Source organism: Lupinus angustifolius, chromosome LG13, assembly GCF_001865875.1.
Source record: "Lupinus angustifolius cultivar Tanjil chromosome LG13, LupAngTanjil_v1.0, whole genome shotgun sequence".
NCBI lineage: Eukaryota > Viridiplantae > Streptophyta > Magnoliopsida > Fabales > Fabaceae > Lupinus > Lupinus angustifolius.
Window position 1 is genome coordinate 12046830 of NC_032021.1, and position 10397 is coordinate 12057226.

General features: G+C 38.1%; 1 pseudogene; it reads left to right on the forward strand.

Annotated features, from left to right (window-relative positions):
• LOC109325028 lies at nt 4178-7930 on the forward strand (annotated as a pseudogene).

Sequence of the window (10397 nt, forward strand, 5' to 3'; positions counted from 1 at the left end):
CCTAACAATTTAAGGCAGTGGCCCGTCATGACTGTATCTCAAAGGAAAACCTGTAATAGGAGCTAATGGAAGAAGGATAATGTGATCAATCTCCAGTCCTTTACACCCTCCTGACTATGCCCCTTATGGTCAACTGAGTCGTGCATCACATCTTTTCGTATCTTGACTTGGTACTATCTCCTTTTCAAATAAATTCGTCCTGTAAGCAGGTTTGAGCGCTTTGACCATCTATAAAAAAGCTCATCTTCCTACTCCTAAACCTCTCCTGTGCTGTGAGGCTTGGCTTGATGCATCTTATTACCTGGATTTGGGCTCTATTCCTTAAAGAAGGCCCTTTTCAAGTGACAAGATCAAGGATCATAGATAATAGGCTCTCATGTGAAAAGGAGAACAAGATGCTCAATGGGATGGAAAGGGGAAATGGCCTATGACCGAATGTTCCCATTAAGATATGAAGATGAGATTTTTTCCTTGCTGTGAAGGTGTAGCGGGAGACTACCAAAATCCATATAAATCCAATCCTCATTGCTTTAGCCCTAGCCCTTGTCATTCTAAACGTACTATTCTCTATGCTATTGAATAGATCGATTTGCTATGCTAGTCCTTTCTTTGATTGGAAAGGCGGTGATCCAGCTGCCGTATCGGACAAGGATCGAATTAGCAAGCCTAGGAGAGTCCCCTCCAGCAGTAGCACTATAGTCCGTCCTTATTCGCAAGGAAGTATGCGCAAGTCAAAGGAAAGCTAAAGGTTTGCTCGACTGAGAGAGCGAGTGGTTAGCCGGTCCCTTTCAAGAAAATCCTATTCCAAATAGGGGTGTCGGTTCGGCATCATAGACCTCGGATTTTTTTCCGGACATGTGTCCTAGCTTAGATAAAATGGCTTTCTCACCTTGGAAGCAGCTCGAACGAATGTGAGAGGAGCGAAAAGCGAGCACATCCGGGCTCTACCTTTATCTACGGATCTAAGGGAGCATAAGCAAGTTCAGTGGTTGAAACCTCTGTAATCGATCGATGGGAACCTCGAAGCTGTCTGGGGCAGGAGCAAACTCATATTAGGCACTGCCGCTGCATCAACTGGTACAAGGAAGAGGCACGATAGCGAAGACCAATCCATCTCAGGGCTGACACAAAAAACATTGCCTTGGGCATGCAACCCAAAAAGATAGAAAGACTGCTCGCTTGAAGAAAACTCTTTTAGAGCCTGGTACAAGCCAAGCCCCCTCGATTCGGCCACAAGAGTAGGTTATGGAATAGTCTTTTTGTCGGCTTTCCCTTCTTGATGACTTTCTGACAGGGAGGATATGAAATAGATAGTTGCGCTTGCCTTCACTTAGAAACTCTGCGCCCCCTATTATAGTAAGGCATGCTCGCGAAACAAGATTAAATTCACTCGTTCTTGTCTCCGGCGATTAACCTATTCCAGAGCAGTCTGGTGATTAGCCTATCTCGCACTACTCGAAGCCTTCGTAAACTCATTGTCGGGTTCTATCGTAGTGAAGGTTGCTGTGAGGAGATCCTTGTACCAGTAAAGATTGCTTCCAGTGATTGGGAAATAATAAATACAAAAACCATTGCTTTATTTCCTACACTCCGGATAGGCGGAAGGATCTATGTCCATCCCCAACTTCCTTTCAATCCACATCGGCAAATTTAGGCTTTCTCTACTGGGAGTCATAAAAGGAGGAATGGGCATACGCTGGTTCGATAAGCCAAGGAAAAACAACCACCGCTTGGTTTTGACACTCAAGCGACCCGCCCTGCCAAAGATCAATGCAAAGGTTAGATTTCACCACCTCTATCTCCCCAAATAGTCCTATTTGATTTAAAAAATCCAACCTGGAAACTGTATCTCCCCCAGAAAACCCTCTATCTCCAAGCTTGCCCAACCTAGACATTGTAACTGAAAGTCCTGCCTACTTCTTTGTAGGCTTAGGGTAGTCCTCGAAAACCTTCTTAATTGACTGGCTTGGGAAAGACCCGTAGGCTATGGATCCCACTAATGGAATGGGACTATAACCATACTTCCATGGTCTAGGTTATGGGACAATAAAGATGGAGGCTTGGAGTATCTAAGGCTTCATGGACCCTATTTTTAGGGCTTTAAAGGACGGACTCGCTAGTGTCCCAAGGATTGACCGGTGACACTACTAACTGAATTGCCCTAAGCTAAGATATGTCTTTTTCCACAGGACTTAATCCATAGAAACCTTGGCTTAGTGCTATTACTGTAAGCGGCGGATGATTGGTATACAGGATCGGTTGTAACAGTTTCACATTCATGTGAATCAAGAGATTGGCTTGAAAAGGCTTTCCAACTAGCCATTGTACCTGAGATTGCGATCAGTCCTTCTTCTTCTTTGGAGCTTTTTCTTGGTCCCAAGGGAAATGGGGTGACAAAGAGCAGCTTGCTTCTCCAATTGGATCATTGCTCGACTCGATGGGTAACTTCTAGTGGTTTGCCGGGGCTTGTTTTTATTTCAGGAGTTGGTTGGTGGCATGGACACCTAGCCTTTTCTTATTTTTAGTATAAGTTTGCTGGCACAGGTAGTAGAGGCATTCTCCACTCCAGCAGTAGCATATGTAGAATCTGAAAGGTGGGATTCCCGGTTGATTGGATGCTTTCGTTAGAGCTTCTTCCCCTCCTGTCATTTATTTAAGGGCACCTAGCTTACAATCACTAGTGAAAGAGTGCCAATTGACCCAACTAGCGAATCTGTTTACAACCATTCAATCTTTTTAATTTCCGTGAATACCGCTCGAAATCATTTTTCGGCTTGATAGCACAAGCACGATCCATCCATCTCCCTCCGGAGAGTGAGTAACAGGTGGAAGGACTGTCGATAGCAGGTAGGGTAAACAGATATGGATGATAGTTGGGATCCTAGGTAGGAGAGCTAGTGAGGCCAGGAGAAAGAGGTAGTCTTTGACTACCCTTCTTTTGGGAGTTTGTTCTGGAATTCCATTGAGATTTGCCACTCCTCAATCTTCGAAATCTAGTCTAGTCCAGCGATAGAGGACTTGAGACTTTTCTTCGACAAGCCTCGATCTGTGCTGAAGACAGATTCTCTTATCGGCTGAGGAAATAGGTAGCCTGTAAGCCCACCCATTCTTCCTTTCCGACCTTAGCTTAGCTGCTCACGCCAATGCTCATGGGTATGGGGCCATAACTGCTGCTACTGTTATACTCCCACACTCTAAGAGAGTCCTACCGTCGGCTCATCTTCTATCTAAGACCTCCTCAATGAGAGGATGCCTGAAAGCTGCTCTTTTCTCAGGTCTAGTTGCGGTCCGCTCTTTTCTTTCACTTATTAGCAGCTGAACTCCTCTCCCAGCAAGAAAACGGATGCGCGCTAGCGCGCCCCCCCTTAAGAAATAGGAGGCGTGGGACCTTGCTTGCCTTAATTATATAATATGGAAGGGTCGAGCTGCTCCGCTCCTTGGCAGTCAGTCTATTACCCACCCCTGATCCCATTCCTTCTAGCTCAGGAACTTCGATTTTTAATCTGAGCTTGTACCAAGCTCCTTTCCGTGTAAGCTATTCCATGCGATGTCTTTCACAAAGGTACAGGGATTTTTTAATCGATAGAGCTGGTTCATCTTTTCTTCCCTCGTAGGAACTCGGTCTCTCTAATACATCAATATGGTAGATAGATCAGGTAGAAGATCAGCCGCTAATCCGCTACTCTCGGTTCGATCGGCTTCAAAGCTTTTTCACTTTTTTCGCTTAGCGCTTCCACCGATGCCTGAATGCTACTTTCGTCTACGTATGGGTTATCTATATATATATTAATATATAATAGATAGACCTAATTCTAAGATAAGATAAAATATCTTCCCTGAAGATAGGAACGAGGCTATTCGACTACCAAGATTTTGGGTTGAACCAATAGCAGGAGTTGACCCCTAAGCTATGGGAGTTTCAAGAGCCTTTGGTTAACGTAGTTACAAATAGCGTCCGCTCTTTTCTTCTCTGCTCCCGCATATGTTTAAGATGCCAGTCGACCAGGAGAACCACACCGGAAGGTGTCTTCGGTAGGCTGATAAAACGCTCGGAACGAAGAAACTAAATAGACTCCTCACAAGAAGTCTGTGAAAGTCAGTCGTTATTTGGATCGTAAGCATAACGAACGAACCAAATAAGACCACAATGGATACCCTTCAACGTCCATTTCAGACAGATTCAATGAAACCATTGAACTTGAATGTGCGTAAAGAAGAAACCAATGTATCTTCGTAAAAGAGACCTTGACGCCTCCGATCCGGCGACCTGGACGGAATGGCTTTCCAAGTAAGTTGGGTTCCAGATAATGCCTTGACACAAAGAAAGGAAAATATAGAACCAAGGTATCGTACGATTAGCCTTGCAGATTGAGCAAGGATCTCCGTAAGACGGAAATAAGAATACCTAGTAGAAGATGTTGAGGGAGACCTTTTAAAAAGGAGTTGTTCATCATCACCTTGAGCTTTCCATAACTTACGTGTCCAAATCGTGCATGCCACAAATCAGCAGTTTCGTTCTTCCTCGCCTAAAGTGAGGAGAATGACAGTCGGGTTCAAATTTTAGTGAAAACCGGTTCGGCTTTCTTGTGAACCAAAAAAATTGCGCCAGAAGTTTCTTGCAACTGAAACAAAGTTCTAAATACAGCTCCAAATCTTAATCACAGAGAGTCCATAATGTCGGAGATGAAATCTGCCATGGAGGAGCACATTGAGCTTATGACAGATCTTCTTCAGAAACTCTCCTCCGAGCTTCGTGCTGCTCTTCGCCCAGCATATGAAAATTTCATGGGTTTCTTTCATGCTATTGATTGGAAGGTGTAACTCTAAGCCCTAAACCCTCTTTCTCTACATTATTTTTGGGTGTTAGATTAATGGGGTGCTATCAATTTTCAATTTTTGCTTCTGGGTACGTGAGAAATCAAGTGGAGCCAAAGCTGAAGTGCAAATAAATAAATAAATTAGGATTCAAAGGATTAGTTTTGTGATTGGTATGATATTTTAGTGCATGTTTTTGGTGTGGATTTTGACACTTTGTTGAATCTGATCTGGTAGATTGGAAGATAGGAGCAGAAAGATATCATTTACTTTTGGTGATATGTGAGTCGGGGATTAGTGTAGGTGATGATCTTATGAGACTTTTGTTGAGAAAGTTTTGAAATTTGTTGTTGCCTTTGAATGTGGTAAAGTGGTGAGGGATGAATATTTGCAATATGGTTATCTTATGTTATGTAAGGCTATAGAAGAGATATCACCTGAGAATTCGAATCTATACCTCATGCATCACATTTATGTACTATATAGTAGGTATTTAGATAGATAATGAACCATAGTAGGTGTTTTTAATTCTCTTATTTTTTGTATGTTATATTTGTTATTTGAACTTCTTGCTTATAAGAAATCTTCGCACTTGCTAATTTTGCCTTGATTTGTTTGTTTTAGGAACCTTGGCTAATGGGATTGGGAGCATTCCATGTTGTGTTGCTGCTTGTAGTTATCATCTCAAGGAAGAATACCAACTTTCAGATGTTCTTGTTCTTTTTGACATGTATGTGCAATTCCTTATTTAGTTTATGGAATGATTCCTAAATCATTTTATATGGGCTTAACTAAAACTTATCTATTACTTTTGATGTATCTAGCTTTGTTTTTTGAGGTTGTTGCATTTCTCCATGAAAATAAAGTTACCATCATTCTTGCCTTTGTTTTTCTCTGTGGGGTGAAATTGTGCCCTCAAATCTTGAAAACAGTCTTTCCGTTTGTGAGTGTAAGATTGCGTACATCTATCCTCCCCAGACCCCACTAGGTGAGAGTCTCATGTAAGCCTCCCTTTTTATACCTTCTATCATAATTGCAAGCATACCTAAAATTGTGGTATAATATGGTGAATATTTGGTCCGTTTAGTTCATTGAAAATGTATGTTCTTATGCACAGTCAAGAGTTTTGGATGATTGCAAAATTCTCCACATCATTTATTTCAAGATTTATTTAGAAATGAGACTTCTTGATGAATAATCTTAGCCACTTATCAGACAATGGAGAGACGGGATATCCTTGTAATCCACTAAACTAACTAGATGCAAACTCAACACATTCAAGGTGCAGGAAAGGCAAATTTAAATTTATTAAGCTGATGCACTTGAGGGTGTACTTAACCCTTTTACTGCTTGGGGACTTAACACATGAAATATGCTCAAACTAGACCATTCACATGTACACTTCCATCACAAGTAGCAATATTTGAGTCTAGAATAACTGGTAAATATATGGGCTTTAGAATAACTGGAAAATCAGGTGTGACCATTCTCTGGGGAGCACATCTTCCGTTCCACAAATTGTGCCACTTCATGTGACATCAACTGTGATTGGTCAGAAAAATACTTAAAAATTAAATTTTAACTTAAATACATTTTTCAATCAATCACAGTTGATAACACATGGAGTGACACACTTTGTGGAACAGAAGACGTGCTCCCATTCTCTGGTATTAATGTCAGAATCTATATACCTGAGGTAAAAACTTAATATCAAATTATGTGCCAAGTGCAGTTTTGGTTCAAAATTATTAAGTCAACTTTGCATGTTATGTTAAGCTTGTCATGGAGATTGTGTGTCTAGTAATTAAATTTTGATGAAAACCAATGCATTTTTGTGTAACTGTTTTTCTTCTTCTTTCAAACATCATTATCTTCCACTATGTTGACACTTTTTTATTTCTATTTCTCTATGCCATTTGAACAATTTATAATTCCAGATCAATTTCCATCCTCACATATATTGATGCACAAACCTACTTATGTGTGCTTGATGTTAAACATAGTTGGTTCTAATTCCGGATAAAAGGTGAAAGTTGTGTTGGACAGTCGATATGCAATGTATAACTTTGCCAAATCATATGATATGACCAATGATGTCATAATGTTAATGTTAGATCGTTGGGCAGAAGCAACACAATGTATAGCTCGAGCAGAGTGTCAATTGAGAAAGGGTCACTACATGATCACCTGAATGTAGAGAAAAATAAACAAAGGTTCCCGCATATGCATGGACATTTGCGGGTAAAGAAGTTAATTCACCGGCCTAGGATACAAATTGAAACATGGATTATAGGCACTCTTACAGGCAAATCAATAGAAACAATGCACAATGATTAGGAGGAGGATTGATTTTATATGCTTACAAGAAACTAAATAGGTGGGTGAAAAGGTAATGAAATTAGATGTTTCAGGTTTTAAGTTGTGGTACATGTAAGACAAGATCGAGAAATGGGGTCGGCCAATCATATAACATCATGTGGAAATTGAGGGAGGTGTATACCACTAGATTCAAGAAGGGTGGTTGAAATGATAAGGTACTTCGGGTGTCATATGTGATAGAAACTAAGATTTAGTTGTTGTTATATATTTTGATTCACATGTTGACTGTTATCAATATTTTCATCCCAACATGATACCTTCCATCTTGTATATATTCTTGAATTTAGTTTAACTTAGATTAAACAATTAATGTACCTCCTTTTGCCTACAAATTGTTTTGCTGTTGCAGTGGCAGGTGTATATTTTGCTGAAAACCTTAATAGTCTTCTAGGAAAGAACTGGAAAAGCTTCTGAGGGCAAAACTACTTTGATCAGAGTGGAGTTTTTATGTCAGTTCTTTGGTCAGGGCCTCTTCTAGTCCATGCTATGATAATCTTGGTTAGTATTTTTTTCATCATAGTGGCACAACCATTTTAGTTCAGGTATTCTTTCCATATTGAACATTATTATCTTATCTCTTTCTGCAGATTAATACCCTCTTCTCCTTATGTTACTTGATTATTAAGTGGAAAATAACTGAGCTTAGACATCGAGCAAGGGCTGCAAGTAGTAAACAGGATTAGTTGGTTTCTAGTAGGATTTTTATGGAACAAAGAAGACACTCTACCCTTCTATATTATATAATTAAGGCAAGCAAGGTCTCACACCTTCTATTTCTAATAAAGGGCTAACATGCACTTCGTTTTCCCTTTACTAGTAGGGGTCCCATGGTACCTATGCTGCTGTGTTTCCTGGTCCTTTTCTTTTAGTGCTTTGAGGAAGCCATGTCAATGAGGTGATATATTCAATGGTCACTAAATTATTCAATGTGCACTACTTCTGAGGTCATTTTTTCATATAAAACCTTGTGTATATTATTATTTCATTTCTTTGTATTGGCCAAGGAAGGGAATGCTTGTGCGCATCATTGTACTTTTCTCTCACTCTTTCAATATCATGTAAAATTGAGATTATATGGAGGATCACTAAATTGTGTTGCATGAAACCCCGTTTTCCTTACACTATTTATATTCCCTTCTTCTCTTCATTTGGTAGTTATGAGTCCTTTTTCCTTTATATATTTTTAGAGGTGTTGGTGTAATAGAAGTCCTTTCCTTTCCCGTGATATATATTTTTAGATGTATATTTCATAATCTTTTTTGGGATTCAGTATTCAGATTGAAATCATCCCTTCTCAATCAAGAATCATTCAAGTTTCACACAAACCTCAACATCATATTAGTCATTATAAGTCTTTTACATAGTTTATGAAATTAAAGTGAGACAACAAAAAAAGAAGATATAATCAAACATGTCATCCATAGGAAAATGATGCATTCTTACATGAAATGCTATTCAAATTCTTAAAAAAATTTCTTTCATGCAATGCTATGCAATTCAACTAATTAATCTCCATAAATATGCCCCAAGGACAAGACCAAAGTGGGAAAGCAATCATGAGTGCCAATTATCCTAACAATGACAAACGTTATAGTAATGTATGAAATAGAATATTTGAATAATTTTCTTACGAATGTATGAATTAATGAATATGTGAGTGTGTATGAATGATGTATTTATTTTTTAAAGTGTATGAATAAATGCATATTTGAATGAATGAAATAATTTCTATTTTTGAATGCATGAATGAATGTATAAGCCAATCAATAAGATTTTTTATTTTTGAATGCAATGAATGAATGCATAAGTCAATCAATGAATGCTTTATTCTTAAACGTAATGAATAAATGCATGAGTGAATTAATGAAGATTTTTTATTTTTGAATGCAATGAATGAATGCATAAGTCAATCAATGAATGCTTTATTCTTAAACGTAATGAATAAATGCATGAGTGAATTAATGAAGATTTTTTATTTTTGAATGCAATGAATAAATGCATAAGTCAATCAATGTAAATTTTATTCTTGAATTAATGCACAAATGAATGAAAGTTCGAATAATATATTTTTGGATGCATGTACATATATATGCATGTATGCATTCAATATCATAGATATGATATACTTAATAGGTTTCATGGGTTATATAAGACCCCAACCCTAGGGTGAGGATATAAAGTCTTTATATAAAACATCTTATAGGGTCTGCTTACAAGGTGCCCAGATTCATCCAATCATAAAGAAAGGAAACCCAAATACCCTAGGGAGTACAAGTGGGGCTTGTAGTCCACATCGGTAAATCTCATGATATTTGGTAACAACCTAGGTGGTTCATCATGCCAATGTAAGTGAAGCCCAAAGTCCTCACTGACAAAACGAATGTCTCTTCTAATCTAATGTTCAGGTATAAAGCATATACTTATGCTAATATGATAATTGTTATAAAGGATAACAATAAAATAAACTAAAACTAAAAATAAAATAAATATAAAAATCCATGCATTTAACGTTTATGGGTCTGAATCTCTTAAAAAAAGTCCACAGCAGAGTTGTCAATTGTCGTGCCCCGATTTTCGGCTGCACAACCTCATTAGAGTCGCCACTACATTTTTTCCAGTAAAAAATGTAGAAAAATCTTTTGGCCCAATCACATTGGGCCTTGGACTTTGATATCCAGATTCGGGAGTCGATTACACACTAGGGAAGGTATTAACACCCCAGTTACCCGTTTGAACGGTACCCTGCTATATTACGTGAATTATTAATTATGTTATTATTATATTTTTACCAAAAAAACTTTATTTTATTATTATTTCTAACAAGAGTGATCTTGGTCCTACGTATCCTTTTTTGGGAATCAAGACTACATAGTTCTTTGAGTAGAAAAAAGTTTGTTGGTTAGGTTAATTTTATTTCTTAAAAATAGTAACGTTTATATTATTCTTTGAAAAAAAGATATGAGCGAAGCATAACCCTTACGTCCGATACATTATCTCATATTAAAACTTGATTAGCAAATTCCCAATTTTTGTTTTTTATTTAAAAAAAAATCTGTTTTTTAAATATAGAAATATAATTAATCCTATTAATTTTAAGAAAGTGAAGTGTAGCCCTTACGTCCAATACCACAACATACCTTAAAATTAGGATTAACATATTTCACATAGTCTTGTATTAAACGGATTTTATTTTTATGTCATCA